The sequence below is a fragment of the Carcharodon carcharias genome, chromosome 7, assembly GCF_017639515.1.
Source record: "Carcharodon carcharias isolate sCarCar2 chromosome 7, sCarCar2.pri, whole genome shotgun sequence".
NCBI lineage: Eukaryota > Metazoa > Chordata > Chondrichthyes > Lamniformes > Lamnidae > Carcharodon > Carcharodon carcharias.
Window position 1 is genome coordinate 77,884,702 of NC_054473.1, and position 20,072 is coordinate 77,904,773.

Consider the following 20,072-nt stretch of genomic DNA (forward strand, 5'->3'; position numbering starts at 1 on the left):
CATGGTTTCATAATTGTTATTAATGGGACCAATATTTTATTCCAGATTTATTAATTGAATTTAAATTCCCTAACTGCCGTGGTGGAATTTGAACATATGTCTCCAGAACCTTAGTCTGGGCCTCTGGATTACTAGTCCAGTGACATTACCACTGTGCTACCATCCCCTAACAATTGGCCAAAACTACTGTAAAAATACTGAAAGAGTTAACTTCTCGGGTTGATGGCCTTTCTGATGAAAGGCCAGCGACCTGAATCGTTGACTGTATTAACACCCAGTGTGGTTCGGGAAGATGCCCTCCTGCTGGTTCTTGGCACGTTAAAAAGAGTTATCCCTGTGCCATTTTGGTGCGATATGGGCTCAATATGTGAATCCAAATGGGTGGAGTGATTTTTATTTTAACTTGTTCGAAACCTTTCTGTACTTCACTTCATTTCAGATTTTGACTCATGTTGGGGTACCATCCTTTGGGTTGTGGTTTCTGCCTGCAGGCCCTGACCTGTTGGGGTACTGTCCATTGGATTGTTTTGTTGCCTCTTGCAGTCACTGATTCATGTTTATAACGATTCTAATATTACTTTAAAGGAAGAGGCTTACAAATGTTGGCAAAAATTCTAAGCCTGAGGATTGGGAGGATTTTAAAGAGAATATGCGAGTAAGCTAGCAAGAGACAAAAACAGATTGTAAAAGCTTCTTACAGATATGTTTTAAAAAAAAAACAGATTAGTGAAAGTAAAGGTGGGTCTGTTAGAGGAAGAGACAGACAAAATTATAATTGGGAATAAGGAAAATGGCAGACATGAAACAAATACTTTATCTATCTTCATGGTAGAAAACATTAAAAAAAAATCTGGAAATAATGGAGAAATCAAGGTCCTTGTGAGAATGAGGAACTTGAATTAGTATCATTAAATGAATAGTTCCATTAATTTTTCTGGTACTAAAGTCAACAAATCCCCTGGACCTGATGGCCTACATCTTAGGGTTTTAAGACGTAGCTACAGAGATACCGATAGTGTACACATTAGTTTTGATCTTCCAGAATTCCCTAGATTCTAGAATATAATCCCCATGGATTGGAAGGTACCAAACCCCACAGTTATAAGAAGGGGAGAGTAAACAGGTAACTACAGGCCAGTTAGCCTGATATCCATAGTAGGGAAAATGCTAGATTCTCTCATTAAGGATATGGTAACAGGGTACTTAGAAAATTCATAAAATTATTAGTTAGAGAGTCAACACTGATTCATGAAAGGGAAGTATTTTGTTTAGAATTTTGTTTGAGGTTGTGTCTAGCAGGATAGATGAGGAACCACCAGTAGATGTTGTGTATTTGTATTTTCTAAAAAAACATTTGATAAAGTCCACACCAGAGAATATTACTCAAAAAAGGGCTCATGGGATTGAGGTTAATATATTACCATGGATTGGTTAATAGACAGAAAAGAGCATTACTAGCAATGCCAGCATTTGTTGTCCATCACATTTTTGCCCTCGAGAGGTGATGGTGAGCCACCATCTTGAACCACTGCAGTCCATCTGATGTGGGTACACCTACAGTGCTGTTAGGAAGGGTGTTCCAGGATTTGACCCAGTGAAGGAATGGCGATATAGTTAAGGCATGATTTGGTGAGTATGACTGTCAGGCTATTGCTTAACTAGTCTGTGGGTCAGCTCTCCCAATTTTAACACATCCTTAGATGTTAGTAGGGTGGGCTTTGCAAGACTGTTGTCATTTCTGGTGTCCAGGTTGAAGCCAGGTGATCCATCCAGTTTCATTCTCTGACTTTTCTGTAACTGGTACAATTTAGTGGCTTACTAGGCTGTTTCAGAGGGCAGTTAAGTGTCAACCACATTTTTTGTGGGTCTAGAGGAGTCGCATTTAGGCTAGACTGGGTAAGGATGGCATATTACCTTCCTTAAAGGACATTTACGACAATGCAGTAATTTTATGGTCTGAGACTAGCTTTTAATTCTAGTTTGATAATTTATTGAATTTAAATTCCACGAGCCTCCATGGTGGGATTTGAATTTGTGCTCCCAGAGCATTAGTTGGGCCGTCTGGATTACAAGTCCAGTAACATTACCTCTACATCACTGAGTGGACAGGAACATGGTAGATAGAGTATAATGTGGGAAATCATGAAGGTAAGTACTTTGGAAGGAAAAATAAAAAAACAATTTTATTAAATGGCAAGAGACTGGAGAATGTTGGTATGCAGAGGGACCTGGGTGTCTTTGTTTACATATCACAGGATGTTAACTTGCAGGTACAGCAAGTAATTAGGAAGGCAAATGGTATGCTAGCCTTTATTATAAAAGGATTGAAGTATATGAGTAAGGAAGTCTTAAACCACAATTGTATAGAGCTTTGGTGAGACTCTCCAATTTTGGTCTCCCTATCTAAAAAAGGACTCCTAGAGAGAGTGCAACAAAAGTTGTTTCTGGGGATGAGAAGATTATCCTACAAGAAGAGATTTTTCCCAGAGTTTAGAAGATTGAGAGGTGATCAGATTTTAAATATATAAAATTCTTAAGAGACTTGACAAAGTAGATGCTGAGAAAATGTTTCCTCCGGCTGGAGAATCTGGAACAAAGGGTCATGGTATCTCCTTCGCAAAACAAGGGGTTGGCTATTTAGGACAGAGATAAGAAATTTCTTCAATTCAAGGATTGCGAATCTTTGGAATGTTCTACCTCAGTGCTGTGGATGTGCTCAAGTGTTGAGTATATTCAAGACAGAGATTGATTTTTGGATACCAAGAGAATTGAGGAATATGGGAAAGCGCAGCAAGGTGGAGTTGAGATAGAAGGTCGAAGGGTCATGAGGACTCGAAACGTCAACTTTTTTCTTCTCCGCCGATGGAGTTCGGTCGAAGGGTCATGAGGACTCGAAACGTCAACTCTTTTCTTCTCCACCGATGCTGCCAGACCTGCTGAGTTTTTCCAGGTAATTCTGTTTTTGTTTTGGAATTGAGATAGATCAGCCATGATCTTATTGACTGGTGGAAGAGGCTCTATAGGCCAAATGACCTACCCCTGTTTCTGGTTCTTATGTTCTTTAGGTACCATTCTTTTGGGTCCTGGTTACTCTGGTATTCTCCAAGTAGGCTTCAAGTGATCTTGTCCTCACTCATCTCCCACAGTAATTGGTAGCATGCAATGATGACAACTCCTTACATTGCCCAGAACTCATAATCAGAAGGAATGGGATGGATTATAGACTGAAATTTGTTCCACCTGAAGGCTTTGCTCAGAAACATCATAGAGGAATAATTGCCAAAAATGTCTTGATTAATTTTAACAGATCTTGGTTCACTTTGTGGTTTGAAGAAATGTTCAATTCAAAATTAAAATGAATTATAGCCCCCACCCCACAGTGACCACTGCATTTGGAGCAGCATGTTAATAAACCATTCTATCTTCTATCGTATACATGACCAGATTTATTCTAGAAGGTACCATTGTTACCCTCCCTCATCACCACCCAAGCAAAACAAAAATAAAAAACCATGTGGGCAAAGTATACAGTGATCCCAAATAATAATACTGACTTGGAACAGACAGCTTGCCGAGTTCTGCTACCAAATGCATATATAATGAGGAAATGAATACAATCAGTATTTGTGGAGCTCCAGATATCATTGTATAAAAAAAACCTTTCTTATGCATGCCACAAGCTCCAATTCTGTTGCTTCAGGCTTGCTTTCTAATACAGGAACATTAACACACCCTTCATTGTCGCGTGCATTGTGGATGGTATCTAGAGACAGCCTTTGTTGGGGAGAATCTTTGGTGTGGTTGCTGCTGCACAAAGTTCTTCAAAAGCTTACCTACAAGATATCCAATATGCATGTGAATTTAGCCTTGTTTAGCTTAATTGTTAAGTGATTTCCCTGTCTCATTGCTCACTCTCCCCGATAGTACTGATCGCTTTAGCTCTGAGTCCTCAACCTAGGCACTTTCAGTGACATCAGACATTTATAGAACACTTTTGACACAGTAAAGTGTCCCAAAAATTAATTCCAAGCCACAGCAGATGATAGGATAGTTGATCTAATTCTTGATGTCAAAGCTTTGGAGAGGACCCAGAGGAGATTTACTAGAATGACAACCAGTTCAGTTATCTGGCGACACTGTATTTGTTAGAGAAGGTTAAGGGAAGTGTTGATAGAGGTGTTCAAAATTATGAAGGGTTTTGATGGAGTAAATAAGGAGAACCTGTTTCCAATGGAAGTAAGGTTGTGAACCAGAGGACAGAGATTTAAGGTAATTACAAAAGCACGAGGAAAAAGAACTTACGCAGTGAGCTGTTACAATCAGCAAAGCACGGCATGAAAAGGTGGTGGAAGCAGGTTCAATAATTTTCAAATAGTAATTGGATAAATATTTGAAATGGAAAAATTTACAGGCATATTAGGAGAGAGCAGGTGAGTGGGACTAATTGGATGTAACTTACCAAGAGATGGCACAGGCCTGATGAACCACATGGCCCCCTGTGCTGTACCATCCTATGGTTTATGGTCAGGGGTATGTTTTAAGGAGTCCTAAAGGAGGGGAGAGCTTTAGGGAGTGAACTCTAGAGCTTGTGGCCTACGTGCTTGAAGGCCAATCCGAAAATGGTTGGGCGAAGGGAATGAGTGGGGGTGGGTGGTGGTGGTGTGGCGTTGTACAAGAAGCCAGTGTTGAAGGCAGACAGAGTTCTCAGATGTTTGTACAGACTCTGGGAGCTGCCCTTTGTATTCTGTGTGCTGTGTCTTGGCACCACCGGCAGGAAAACATGCGTGAAGTTGGAATGGTGATGTTTTTTAAGCGCTGCTCCCTGTCCAATAGCCAGGGAAGGCTCATGTGGGTTACCCAAGCCTATCTCTAGGTATCTTGTATATATTCTAGGAGATTTTTCCAGTTTTGATTAGAGACAGTGCACACGAGCAACAGTAAAGTAAGACAACACTAACATTGCAGTGTTGTGAATTGCAACATCTTTACATCAAAAGATGTTTTTGGGGATGGGGTTGGGGGGAGGGGGCAAGATTGTGTGGCCTTGATGTTTCAAAGACTGACTGCATTATATTTGTTTTTCAGAATTGCCAGTAAATTTTCTTCTTGGTTGTTGACAGCCTTGGATTCCTGGGGTCGCCAGGGCAATCTGAGGGGTCTCCGGACTACATTCACAGGGGGTTAACTGCCTTGGTGAGAGTCCTTGCATTGAGGCAGTAACTTGTGATTGTTTATCTTGCAACTATGAATAAATTCAGGGATTACAGACCCCCTCCATCCTCACCCCATCAGAGACAGCAGTGATTCTTAAAAGAAACCTTTTAAGCAAACTCATGCTACATGATTTGTCTAACCCTGTGCAGCTGATGGGTGAAGAAATTGTAGAAAAAATAAAATCGAGACTCAAGTTGAGCACAAACGTATTATTTTTGTACCTTGTTTTGTTTTGCCATGGTGGCTGTGGACTAAAGAAGGTAAATGAATGGGGGAAGGGTGAGCTACTGGACAGCAAACTGCAAACACTTCCAACGTTCTCTACCCCTACCCCACCCCAGCCCACAAAACCTGTCAAGTTTAGGAAAGTTTATTCCCCCAGCGATATGAATTGTAATTAATGTTTTGCACAGACTGAAACGCAGGAGCTGACAAACCCCATACCTTTCATTTGAAAATCCTTCCTGCCAAAAGGCAGAATTCCCCTGGGAGTTACAGCAAACTCGTTTTTTTCAAAAAACAGGGCTTTGTTTGGTTACCATAGAAACAGGATGTTAAGGAATTGACTCCTTTCCACAGAGAGAAGAGGTCAGAAAGGTTTTTTTAGCCATTCTTTGTTCAGCTGTACAAGGGCCTTTTTTTCTGGCCATGGACGATCAGAGGGGCTGCAATGCTGGCCCCGCTCTTCAATTGAATGTAAATTACCTCCATACAAAGGTTTCAAATAACCTGTTTTTGGGGGTTGGGGGTGAGACACAAACAGAGCAGCAGCTCTGCAGAGTTCTTACACGAAAGAGTTTGAGCTGCAGAGGATTGGATATAGTTCAAGCTGCTGAGAGTGAGACAGAGCCAGCTCCCCAGGCACAAGTGACACTTCACCCACAAGGTCAGAGCATCGCAAATGGGTCAAGTGAATTTTTTAAAAAGCATGGAAACTTAGATTGAAAGCTAAGTGATCAGTCTGTATGTTTCTCTCCCTTTTCTCTTTCTGATCCTGACTTGGAGTCTCTCTGTTTATCTATCTGTCTATTGCTGCCCCTTTGTCTCACTCTTTTTATATATATCAGTGCTTCATAGTTCATCCACAACCGTCCCTCGCCCACAATGTCATCTCACTTCACATACTACCTCAGTGATCATTCTGTCTCTCAGATTCCCAATTTCAAGCTCTCCCCCTCTGCATGTCTCCTCTTTTCTTGCCCCCCCACCACCTCCAAGTGTTGATCTTGCTGTCTCAGGCTGGGGCATGGGCTGTAGTCACGCTGTGCAGTCTGAGTAATGAATGAGAACAGGGTCTAGTACAGTTCACAATCTCATCTCCAGCTGCTTGACGTCTGTCCCAGATGATCACGGCTTGGCCTTGGCTTTACGCTGACCAGAGGCCCAAGGCAGTGTGTGAGAGGCTGGCGCGTGGGGGACGGGCATGTCGGTGCCTGGCGGAGGTGGGGGATGGGCGTGTGGGTGCCCAGTAGGGCGGCAACAGGTATGTCGGTGCCTGGCGGGGTGGGGGGGGGGGGGGTGGGGGAAACGGGCGAGACGGCTCTGTCACGAGTGCATTAGGGATGCATTTCTGTTTCCGGCTTGGAATGTGGGCAGAGTTTAGTGCCCTACATAAAGGGTTGCTTGAGTTGTGAGAACTATTGAAAACATGTGAGATTAAGATTTTACATACTGTTTCTGTGTTTTGCAAGATAAACAGTGCTTTAAATTATGCTCGTGGAGCAACCATTAGTGATCTTTTGCACAATTTATGTAGATTTTTATTTGAGTGCTATCGAAGTGGGTCCCTAGTGTTGGTCTTGTGCATGTCGGGCGAAAGCAAGATCAGACTTGGCTGTGTTCATTCCCCTGATCAAGAGGCATTAGCAATGATCACATGGGTGATGTAACAGAAGAGGGTTGTAACTTAGCGAGAGTCAGCACCTTCAAGAAAGATGGAAATTGGTGGGACAGAGGAATGAGAAGTGACCCTTGAAATGTTGATTCCTATTCTTTGCAATGCTTCATGTCAACTTCATGTAGCTGGTGGACGGGCAATCTGATCCTTGAGCCACTGTCTTTCTAGGTGCTGTGTTAAAGACTTTTAGTTTTCAACCCAATTCTTTGCCGTAGCAGGTTGTGAATTTGTAACTGTGGCATTGTTGAAGTGGAGCCCCGAACAAGTGTGGATCTTGATAAAGATCAAGTGTAGGAAGCTTGAGCACATTACACAGACTTTTTAATTTTCACCATCGCTGAAACACTGTCTTTGTTGTTGTAATAGCCAGTAACAGAAAAGTCCATTGTAGTTTCAGCCTGAGGAAAAGTTGATGTGTTTATAATCATATTTGTCAGTGTATAATCCAGTGCTGTGCAGACAAAAACAATAGGACGTGTCTCTTGTTTGTAGGTTATCGAACGACAACCTAAGTTTTAATTTGAGTTGCAGTGTTTTGTTGGGGTTTTTTGTGAAGTGAAATAATGGGCATGCAGATTTTTCAAAATATGTCTTAATGTGTATGAAATGTAATTGCACAGAGTCTTCCTAAGATGCGTAATACCAGGGTGAAGCAGTACTGTTGGGTTTGTTTTTTGTAGCTCATGTTGTGGCATTCAGGTGCTAACTTGGTTTATTTTGCTTTCTAAATCCAGCTCCAGTATTCTAGTTTCAACAATTTTTAACCAACAGGAATCTGGACAGAATGCACAGGCCAACTAAATCGGAATCAAATGCTAAATTTCAAAGTGCCCCTAATAGTGCTTGTTGGGCTGGGAGAGAGAAGGTGGTGGTGATTGCTTGACATCAGCTGGGTGTCGCACTACCCGAAGGTGCATCGGAGTGATGTCTCTCTTGCCCTTTCATTATGGTACCGATATGATAGTATTCCTAGTGAAGCAAACTGGTTCTAGGATTATTTGTACTTGCCAATAAGTGGAAACATTTTGTCTTAATTTAACAAAGGCAGAAGGTCAACAGAGCAATGTATCAATTCAGTACATTACTCTCAATCTAATACTTAATGCTGAGCAACTGGGTTTCTTCTATTTGTTTTCTATCTGGTGGGTGGGTATCACTCCACCAAATAGTAATGTCGACCTCATGATGAAGGGAAAACACTTCTGAAAAGATTCTGACGAAGAGTCATACGGACTCGAAACGTCGGCTGTATTTCTCTCCGCAGACGCTGTCGGACCTGCTGAGTTTTTCCAGGTATTTTTGTTTTTGTTTCTGAAAGGATTGGTGCTGTTTTATTTTACAGCCTATTGTCTAGCTGATGCTCCAGTGCAGTACTGAGGTGATGCTGTATTGTTGGAGACACCAAACAGCATCCCTGTTTGCCGCCTTGGGTGGCTGTAAAAGATCCCATTGGATTATTTGAAGAGAAACCAGGAAGTTCTCCCTGGTGTCCTTGCCAATACTTACCCCGTAACCAACATCACTAAAGCAAATTGTCATTATCTTGTTGCTGTTTGTGCGTTTCTAGCACTACAACAGTGACTACTCAAACGTACTCAATTGACTATGAATCTGACATGTCCCAAGATCGCAAATGATGTAAAATAAAAATCCCAAGTTCTTTATTTCTTAATTTAGAAATATGGCCAGCTGTTTCCTGTATGTTCCAGCTGTAATTTGTGAGGATTTTTCTTTTTGCAAAAAAATCTTCCATTTCCGCTAGTGTTCAACTCAGGGTACATACAGTGTCCCAAAGTTATAATAAGCCTTTTGTATGTTGACTGTGGTCATTGCAAAATAGGGTCATGGCAAGGGACATGCAGAGTCTCAAATTCTCTCCCCTAACTAAGAAATCATTTATAAAAGAACTCTGTGTTGCTTGTTTGTTCTTAATTCATTTTAGGAACAATTACATCACTGGCAAGGCCAGCATTTATTGTCCATCTCTACCTGCCCTCGAAGGTGGTGGTGAGCAGATGTCTTGGACTGCTGCAGTCCCTGTGGTAAAGGTGTTCCAACTGCCGGGTATTCTGTAAGCAGTATACATTGCAGCCTCAGTGTGAACGTTTAAGGTGCTGGATAGGTTATAGACCTGCTTTGTGCAGGTTGGCATTGAGCTTTTGGAGTGTTGTTGCAGCTGAACCCATCCAAGCAAGTGAACCCATCGTAATCCTTATTTGTGCTTTGGACGTGAAGGAGAAACTTTGGGGAGTCAGGAAATGAGTCACACACTGCAGACTACCCAGCCTCTGGTAGTTACAGCATTATTGCAGCTGATCTGGTTTGAGTTTGTGCATTCTCAGCAGTTTGTTGCGAGTTTCCCAAACTTTGGGATTTTTTATGTTCCACCTAAAGGGGGTAGACGGAGCCCCAATTTAACATCCAAAAGATGGCACCTCTGAGAATGCAGCAAACTGTCATTACTGTACTGGGAGTATCAGCCTGCACTGTTGTACTGAAGTCCTGGAGTGGGACTTGAACCCACAGCCTTCTGACTCGGGCAAGAGTGCTCCCACTGAATCCATGTATAGGGAACACCTGGTGGTCGTGGTGTATGTTAGTGGCACAAATTCCTTATATGGGGAAGCGAGATGCTTTATGGCTGAATGGAGTCCACTCTGGTACTGACAAATGAAGGATAAAAGCTGCCAATTTTTGTAGGTGAAGATCTGAAGTTTAAGGAGGCAAATCATGTTGTGCCCTCCTTTGAAAAGAGTGATGAGGAAAAACCACTAAAGTTTGAGGCGGTGATCTTGCAGATACAATTTTCCTTTAGTAGGGTCAGTCACCTGAAAAGGCTCCACGACAACAGGCAGTCACCCTTCCTGAACCCAATGAAGGACAGGAGGTACTGCTGCTGGCTGGGGTCCTGTGTGTTGGGAGTCGATGGCCCTTAGTGCCTCATTAAAACCAACGTAAAAGCATCTGTCAACCCTAGGGGAGGATAGGCTGATGTGATTTTCAGCAATTAAAGAGACTTCAGCAAAAGATTGAGGAAGTGTGAGCCACAGTGACACTGATCTTTCTAGACAGCTCATACTCTTGTCACATTAACCCTCTTGCAACAGCTTTGCTTCAAGGTTTATTTTTCCAGTTTTTTCCCCTCATGTTGGGCTACAGTTTCAAGGATGTAGGACATGCTCCAGTACATCACTGAAGTTAGCCGTTCTTTACACTAAAGCCTAGTCCGTGTCAGCAAGCCATTTATCCATCCGGGCCCTGCAGACAAGCTGGATGGTGTTCTTGTGTCATGTGCATGCTCTCCAGTAGGACACTAGATAGCAGTGAGGAATGGGATTTCTGATTTAATTTGTCTCCAGTTCATCTCAGTCCAGGGTGTTGAAGCCAACTGCAGCACTTCAGCTGCTGTTCAAACTGAAATTAGTTAACTTGGCAAGTTACTAGGGATAAAACACGTGCTTGACTCTTCAACCTATCGAACCTGTCCTGTTAGAATCATCAAGCAGATGCCCTGCCCCTGTCCCGTTTCACATTTTTTACTAATGGGTGACCTGGAGTATTGCTGGAGCTGAGTTAAGGGTGGGAATAGTTGGAAACCAAGCTGTTAATTTTTTAAATTAGCTTTAATTAAGTTGCAACTTAGCCAGTGGAAGACTTCTAACATATTAGAGAGAGGCAAGATTTGGAACTTTTCACCTGCCTTCACTAAAAAGGCAGTGGGAGAATTAAAGTGGTGGAGGGGTTTAAGGAAGTAGTTCCAAAACAGAGATCATGGTTGTTGAATGCTCTGTCCTTTAATGTTGGGGTGGACAAGGGAGGTGAACAGATGTTTTGATTGATATGGAGCAAAGGTGGGTAAGACTGTAAACTCTGGAATTTCCTCCCGAAACATTTCCACTTCTTCATATATTTTTTTCCTTCTTTCAAGACGCTCCTTAATCGTCTTTTGTTTTGACCGAACCTTTGACCATGTGGCCAAGTATCTCCTAATGTGGGTTGGAGCCAAACTTTGATTGCGCTCCTGCAAAGTGCCTGGGGTCATTTCGTATATAGAAGGTGAAATATAAATACAAGTTGTAATTGGTGTAAATGGGATTAAGATACAGGTCAGTCATAATTTAATGGAATGGCAGAACAGGCTCAAGGGGCTGAATGGCCTACTTCTATTTCTCAAAGGTCTGAGTCAGGAGAAATGGAGACCCCTCGAGAACATAGAAGACTGGAGGAGGCTGCTGGGTTGGGGTGTCACCAATTTTGTTTCCTCCCTGTCCAGTCAAGGTCAGTATTCGATAACCTTCACATCGAAGTGAATACAAACTGGTTTCGAGCATTTATCAAGACTGCTGGATAACGTTGCTGCTTTCAGCTATGCTCTTTCACCAAGCGTGCAGTGTTTGGTATGTAGCCATGCATCATTGCCAACAAACTTAAAATACTCCGCTGGCCTGGCAAACCTTTTCAGGACAGCTGCCGTTGAGAGGCTGGTGATATGACTGTGATTTTCAGCCATTATACTGTAATCTCAGATCTTGCTATTGTAATTGGTCAAAGAAACAAAATGCATGTCTGGAAAGGAGCCCACCTCTGCACCAGTGACAGTGCATGTTGGCAGTTTTTAACCATTCCCAGGAAAAAGAAAGTGTTTCTTTGGCAAAATACTTCCTGTCCTCGCCAAATCCCTCCCTCCATCACCAGGTTTAGCTGAGAATAATTGTGTACAGAAACTGAATGAGCACGAGTCTTTGCAGGGGGAGGGGAGAAGGCCTGATGGATTTAAATCAGTTGCTGTGCTTGTGTGCAGTTATTGGAGTGTTTGAGGGGAGATCTGGCCGAGTTGTGTTTTTTTTTGTTGCTGGTTGCTGTGCTCCCAGTAAATGGAACAAATTATCCAACAAGCCCATATAGAGGGATGTCTCGGCTAGAAAACCGACAATACTCCCCTTGGTTTCTCCATTCTTATACTCTCCAGAATTTCTCTCTTGCGATGATTTGTGGCAGAAGGATATGAATTGTATAAGGAGGTAAATAGTACATTATTATAAATAGACTGATGAAATGGAGTGTTATTTTAATCTTGCTGTCAACTTGGCTCATTTGGTAGCATTCTCACCTAGAACCAGAGATTGTGTGCTTGTGAACAAAAGCAGAATTACCTGGAAAAACTCAGCAGGTCTGGCAGCATCGGCAGAGAAGAAAAGAGTTGACATTTCAAGTCCTCATGACCCTTCAGCAGCACTTCAAAAGCATTTCATTGGTTGTGAAGTGCTTCAGGCTTTGAAGTACTAAAGAGTAAGTTCTGCTGAAGGGTCATGGGGACTCGAAACATCAACTCTTTTCTTCTCCGCCGATGCTGCCAGACCTACTGAGTTTTTCCAGGTAATTCTGTTTTTGTTTTGGATTTCCAGCATCCGCAGTTTTTTGTTTTTATCTTATTGTGTGCTCGTGTCCTACTGCAGATTTGAGTGCATACTCACTGCTGTACTGAGGGAGCTCTGCGCTATTGGAAATCTCAAGACTTTAAACTGTGGGTCTGTGCTCTCAGGTGGGTCTCAAGGCACTATATTTGAAGTAGAGCAGTAAAGATCTCACCATTGCCTCAACCAGCATTTATCCCTCAGCCAACAGGATAAAACAATAGATTTAACTGGTCCTACATCTCACTGCAAGCAAGAACTTGCTGTGTGCAATTAGCTGCTATGTTTGTCTACACATCAACAGGGAGGCACTTCAAAAGCATTTCATTGGTTGTGAAGTGCTTCAGGCTTTGAAGTACTAAAGAGTAAGTTTGTTGCTCTTTCCTATCTATAGGGTATGGTAGTTCTCTGGCATCTTGGCTGCACTACTATTCTTCTTCATGGTTCAATCCAGTGCTTTCCTAAAGTTACTTACATGCCTGCTTTCCCAGTAACTGTCATTGGCACTGCCTGGGCTCATCAGTTGTGAAGTCCTGACTGTTAACCTGAGTTAAAAACGGCTAAGACAAAAGCAGAATTACCTGGAAAAACTCAGCAGGTCTGGCAGCATCGGCGGAGAAGAAAAGAATTGACGTTTCGAGTCCTCATGACCCTTCAACAGAACTAGGTGAATCCAAGGAAGGGATGAAATATAAGGTGGTTTAAGGTTTGGGGGGTGGGGGGGGCAGATAATCAAAAGATGTCACAGATACCCCATACCCGCATGGGCCCCAGCTATGCCTGTCTCTTTATGGGGTATGTGGAACATTCCTTGTTCCAGAATTATCTGGAAAAACTCAGCAGGTCTGGCAGCATTGGCGGAGAAGAAAAGAGTTGATGTTTTGAGTCCTCATGACCCTTCAACAGAACTAGGTGAATCCAAGGAAGGGGTGAAATATAAGCTGTGTGTGTGTGTGTGTGTGTGTGTGTGTGTGTGTGTGTGTGTGTGTGTGTGTGTGTGTGTGTGTGTGTGTGTGTGTGTGTGTGTGTGTGTGTGTGTGTGTGTGTGTGTGTGTGTGTGTGTGTGTGTGTGTGTGTGTGTGTGTGTGTGTGTGTGTGTGTGTGTGTGTGTGTGTGTGTGTTGGTGGGGGCAGTGTTTGGGTGGGGGGAGAGAAGTGGAGGGGGTTGTGGTTGTAGGGACAAGCAAGCAGTAATAGAAGCAGATCATCAAAAGATGTCACAGACAACAGAACAAAAGAACACATAGGTGTTGAAGTTGGTGATATATATCTAAACGAATGTGCTAATTAAGAATGGATGGTTGGGGAATTAAGGTATAGCTCTAGTGGGGGTGGGGGGAGCATAAAAGATTTAAAAATATTTAAAAATAATAGAAATAGGTGGGAAAAGAAAAATCTATATAATTTATTGGAAGAAACAAAAGGAAGGGGGAAGAAACAGAAAGGGGGTGGGGATGGAGGAGGGAGTTTAGGACCTAAAGTTGTTGAATTCAATATTCAGTCCAGAAGGCTGTAAAGTGCCTAGTCGGAAGATGAAGTGTTGTTCCTCCAGTTTGCGTTGGGCTTCACTGGAACAATGCAGCAAGCCAAGGACAGACATGTGGGCAAGAGAGCAGGGTGGAGTGTTAAAATGGCAAGTGACAGGGAGGTTTGGGTCATTCTTGTGGACAGACTGCAGGTGTTCTGCAAAGCGCTCACCTAGTTTATGTTTGGTCTCTCCAATGTAGAGGAGACCACATTGGGAACAATGAATACAGTAGACTAAGTTGGGGGAAATGCAAGTGAAATGCTGCTTCACTTGAAAGGAGTGTTTGGGCCCTTGGATGAGGAGAGAGGAAGTGAAGGGGCAGGTGTTACATCTTTTGCGTGAGCATGGAGTGGTGCCATAGGTGGGGGTTGAGGAGTAGGAGGTGATGGAGGAGTGGAGCAGGGTGTCCCGGAGGGAACGATCCCTATGGAATACCGACGGGGGGGTGAAGGGAAGATGTGTTTGGTGGTGGCATCATGCTGGAGTTGGCTGGTGGGGTGATAAGTGAGGACAAGGGGGACCCTATCATGTTTCTGGGAGGGAGGAGAAGGCGTGAGGGTGGATGCGCGGGAGATGGGCCGGACACGGTTGAGGGCCCTGTCAAAGACCGTGGGTGGAAAACCTCGGTTAAGGAAGAAGGAGAACATGTCAGAGGAGCTGTGTTTGAAGGTAGCATCATCGGAACAGATGCGACGGAGGCGAAGGAACTGAGAGAATGGGATGGAGTCCTTACTGGAAGCGGGGTATGTAGAGCTATAGGCAAGGTAGCTGCGAAAATCGGTAGGCTTGTAATGGACATTGGTGGACAGTCTATCACCAGAGATTGAGACAGAGAGGTCAAGGAAGGGAAGAGAAGTGTCAGAGATGGACCACGTGAAAATGATGGAGGGGAGAGAGAATGGAGTCAAGATAATGAGAAATGAGTTCTGTGGGGCAGGAGCAAGCTGACACGATCGATCTACCGGGACAGTTCTGTTTGTGGATTTTGGGTAGGAGGTTGAAGTGGGCCGTCCGAGGTTGGGCGACTATCAAGTTGGAAGCTGTGGGAGGAAGATCCCCAGAGGAGATGAGGTCAGTGACAGTCCTGGAAACAATGGCTTGATGTTCAGTGGTGGGGTCATGGTCCAGGGAGATGTAGGAGGAAGTGTCTGCGAGTTGACGCTCAGCCTCCGCGAGGTCAGTACGCCAGACAACAACAGCACCACCCTTGTCAGTGGGTTTGATGACAATGTCAGGGTTGAACCTGAGAGAATGGAGTGCAGTAAGTTCAGAGAGAGAGAGAGATTAGAATGGGTGAGAGGAGCAGAGAAATTGAGACGACTAATGTCGTGCTGACAGTTCTCAATGAAAAGCTCAAGAGAAGGTAAGAATCCAGAGGGAGGGGTCCAGGTGGAGGGAGAATATTGGAGTTGGGCGAAAGGATCCGTTGAACGGGGAGAGGACTCCTGCCCAAAGAAGTGAGCCCGGAGACGAAGACGGCGGAAGAAGAGTTCAGCATCGTGCCGAGCCCAAAATTCATTGAGGTGAGGGCTTAGGGGTATGAAACTAAGTCCTTTGCTGAGCACTGAACGTTCAGCATCGGGGAGGGGAAGGTCAGGGGGTATAGTGAATACACGACTGGGGCTGGGATTGGGATTGGAAGATGGAGTGGGGACGGAGGGACAGGCAGGGGTGGGGGTTCCTAGATGAGTGTTGGTGTCGATGACTTGTTGGAGCTTGCGTTCCTTAGCACTTGAGAGGAAGAGAAAAAGTTTCTTGTTGAGACGTCGGATGAGACGAAGAATAAAATGAAACTGGGGACACTCGCAGCTTTGAAAAAGGGTGTGGCGGTGCTGCTGGAGGGAGAGGTCGAGTGTGTTCATATGGCGGCGCATGGCACTGAGTGTGGATCTCAGAATGTGACGGGAACAGCAGTCTGAGAAACGTTTTATGTCCTGGCGATACCTGTAATCCTGGGTGGGTTCGAAACATGAGGGGTGGAATTTCAGTTGAAATCCACGTGGGTAAGTCGGAGACAGAGACAGTCACTGAGAAAGGAGATATGGCTGTGAAAGCAGGTTTTAGTAAACACCTTATCACCCCAACAGCCTCCGCATTCAAAGGATCATCCTGTGCCATTTCCGCCAACTCCAGCATGATGCCACCACCAAACACATCTTCCCTTCACCCCCCCTGTCGGTATTCCATAGGGATCGTTCCCTCCGGGACACTCTGGTCCACTCCTCCATCACCTCCTACTCCTCAACCCCCACCTATGGCACCACCCCATGCCCACGCAAAAGATGTAACACCTGCCCCTTCACTTACTCTCTCCTCACCGTCCAAGGACCCAAACACTCCTTTCAAGTGAAGCAGCATTTCACTTGCATTTCCCCCAACTTAGTCTACTGTATTCGTTGCTCCCAATGTGGTCTCCTCTACATTGGAGAGACCAAACGTAAACTGGGCGACAGCTTTGAAGAACACCTGCAGTCTGTCCACAAGAATGACCCAAACCTCCCTGTCACTTGCCATTTTAACACTTACCCTGCTCTCTTGCCCACATGTCTGTCCTTGGCTTGCTGCATTGTTCCAGTGAACCCCAACGCAAACTGGAGGAACAACACCTCATCTTCTGACTAGGCACTTTACAGCCTTCTGGACTGAATATTGAATTCAACAACTTTAGGTCCTAAACTCCCTCCTCCATCCCCACCCACTTTCTGTTTCTTCCCCCTTCCTTTTGTTTTTTCCAATAAATTATATAGATTTTTCTTTTCCCACCTATTTCTATTATTTTTAAATCTTTTATGCTCCCCCCACCCCCACTAGAGCTATACCTTAATTCCCCAACCATCCATTCTTAATTAGCACATTCGTTTAGATATATATCACCAACTTCAACACCTATTTGTTCTTTTGTTCTGTTGTCTGTGACATCTTTTGATGATCTGCTTCTATTACTGCTTGCTTGTCCCTACAACCACACCTCCCCTCGACTTTTCTCCCCCCACCCAAACCCCCCCCAACACACACCTTAAACCAGCTTATATTTCACCCCTTCCTTGGATTCACTCAAGTTCTGTTGAAGGGTCATGAGGACTCGAAACGTCAACTCTTTTTTTCTGCACCGATGCTGCCAGACCTGCTGAGTTTTTCCAGGTAATTCTGTTTTTGTTTTGGATTTCTAACAACCGCAGTTTTTTGTCTTTGTTCCTTGTTCCAGTCCTACTCTGACCCCCTTCCACAACTCTTTCTCCGGTACTTCGGTGATTACTTTGGTGCTGCTTCATGCTCTCGTTGGGACTTCAAAAAATTTATTAATTTTGCTTCCAATCTCCACCCCTCCATCATTTTCACGTGGTCCATCTCTGACACTTCCCTTCCTTGACCTCGCTGTCTCAATCTCTGGTGATAGACTGTCCACCAATATCTATTACAAGCCTACTGACTCCCACAGCTACCTCGACTACAGCTCCACACATCCCGCTTCCTGTAAGGACTCCACCCCATTCTCTCAGTTCCTTCGCCTCTGTCGCATCTGTTCTGATGATGCTACCTTCAAAAACAGCTCCTCTGACATGTCCTCCTTCTTCCTTAACCAAAGTTTTCCTCCCACGGTCGTTGACAGGGCCCTCAACCGTGTCCGGCCCATCTCTCGCGCATCCGCCCTCACGCCTCCTCCTCCCTCCCAGAAACATGATAGGGTCCCCCTTGCCCTCGCTTATCACCCCACCAGCCTCCGCATTCAAAGGATCATCCTCTGCCATTTCCGCCAACTCCAGTATGATGCCACCACCAAACACATCTTCCCTTCACCCCCCCCTGTCGGTATTCCGTAGGGATCATTCCCTCCGGGATACCCTGGTCCATTCCTCCATCACCTCCTACTCCTCAACCCCCACCTATGGCACCTCCCCATGCTCACGCAAAAGATGCAACATCTGCCCCTTCACTTCCTCTCTCCTCACCGTCCAAGGGCCCAAGCACTCCTTTCAAGTGAAGCAGCATTTCACTTGCATTTCCCCCAACTTAGTCTACTGCATTCGTTGCTCCCAATGTGGTCTCCTCTACATTGGAAAGACCAAACATAAACTTGTTGACCGCTTTGCAGAACACCTGCGGTCTGTCCGCAAGAATGACCCAAACCTCCCTGTCGCTTGCCAATTTAACACTCCACCCTGCTCTCTTGCCCACATATCTGTCCTTGGCTTGCTGCATTGTTCCATTGAAGCCCAACGCAAACTGGAGGAACAGCACCTCATCTGACTAGGCACTTTACAGCCTTGTTGACTGAATATTGAATTCAACAACTTTAGATCTTGAACTCCCTCCTCCATCCCCACCCCCTTTCTGTTTCTTCCCCCTTCCTTTTGTGTTTTCTAATAATTTATGTAGGTTTTTCTTTTCCCTCCTATTTCCATTATTTTTAAATCTTTTATGCCCTCCACCCCCACTAGAGCTGTACCTTGAGTGCCCTACCATCCATTCTTAATTAGCACATTCGCTTAGGTAATATCACCAACTTCAACACCTCTGTTCTTTTGTCTGTAACATCTTTTGATTATCTGTTCCTATCACTGCTTGCTTGCCCCTACAACCACACCCCCCCTCCACTTCTCTCTCTCTCTCTCTCTCTCTCTCTCTCTCTCTCTTCCCCCCCCCCCCCCCCACTTAAACCAGCTTATATTTCGCCCCTCTCCTTGGTTTCACCCAGTTCTGTTGAAGGGTCATGAGGACTCCTAACGTCAACTGTATTCTTCTCCGCTGATGCTGCCAGACCTGCTGAGTTTTTCCAGGTAATTCTGTTTTTGTTTTGGATTTCCAGCATCCGTAGTTTTTTGTTTTTAAAAACGGCTAAGTCAGCACAAACCAGAACTTCCTGGCCCGAGTGACTTAACACCATACTGGGTGGTGACCTTCCTGAAAGGACATTCATACAGCGAGTTTACATGGGAAACCATTCCCAACCTTGCCAACCATGAACATGGGTGTAGGGGCCCAGACCAAGCTGAATTCAGCAACAAGCATCGTGCTTGATACAACCACCATACTTCATTCTGTCCTTCAGTTTTCTCCTCTCCTTTCCCATGGGAGAAAGGATCCACTGGGTGTATGTCAGCCTCGCAGACCTCCCCCAGATATCTGTGCCACTCTGCATCCATAGACTGAGTGCAGAGTATTCAACTATAAAGGGCGTCACAGCTGAGCTCCTAGCTGGTGCCTTTTGAAAAGGGGTTGGTGGGCTATGAACAGCCTGACTGGCCTGGATTTGTGCTTCTAATCATGTCCATTGTGTCAGCTGTGGGCAGGATTATAATTTTGTAGCATAGCCAAAAGGCCATTGGTTCCATTGTGCCTGTGCTGGCTCTTGGAAAGAGCCTCCTGATTAGTCCGACTCCACTTGCTCTTTCCACTCAGCCCTGCAAATTTTTGCTTTTCAAGTATACATCTAGATTGTTCAGTTCCAAAGAGGAGCCATATTAGACTTTCAGATGTTCATTCTGTTTCTCTGTCCACAGATGCTGCCAGACCTGCTGAGCTTTTCCAGCACTTTCCATTTGTATTTCAGTATTTTTCTTCTATATATCCAGATTGGACTTGGCTGTGAATATTCCTACAGTTGAATAACCTTTGCTGGGGTTTGGTGAGGTGAGGAGGGAAGCAGGAGCTTTGCTTGCTTCCACATGGATAAATTATGATGGGGTGTTAAGTTTTCCCAGCGTATGCAGAAATATAAAATAACTTGACTTGTGAGAATCGTTGGCCACAGACTTGGGTTAACCTTAGTTTTAACTTTGTTTAATGTGAAGTGTTTTTAATAATATTTATACATAATGGGCGAAAAGGTCCTGGGAAGACTCATTGGGTCAACATGTACTCATTGAGATCATTACTGTGACAGAACAGGGTTGGTTATTTCTGTCTTTGCTGGGGTCTGTGCTCATCTTGGCCTGTTCCCCAGCAGCTGTTTAATGGGGCCCAGTTGTCTAGGGCCAGCCCTCACTGCCTCCCATATCCACAGATGTAAGTCAGCCTTG

General features: G+C 44.4%; 1 protein-coding gene across 2 annotated transcripts in view; it reads left to right on the top strand.

Annotated features, from left to right (window-relative positions):
* The window catches only part of dag1 (dystroglycan 1), a 143,004-nt gene that overhangs the window by 51,487 nt on the left and 71,445 nt on the right, over positions 1-20,072 (top strand). Inside the window, exon 1 of one of the 2 annotated variants that reach the window (XM_041192174.1) lies at positions 5,174-5,193. The exons of the other annotated variant lie outside the window; for it this stretch is intronic. The gene's annotated coding sequence lies outside the window, so the exon portion shown is untranslated. Of the gene's footprint in view, positions 1-5,173; positions 5,194-20,072 lie in introns of those variants that run through there. 2 annotated transcript variants of the gene reach the window in all.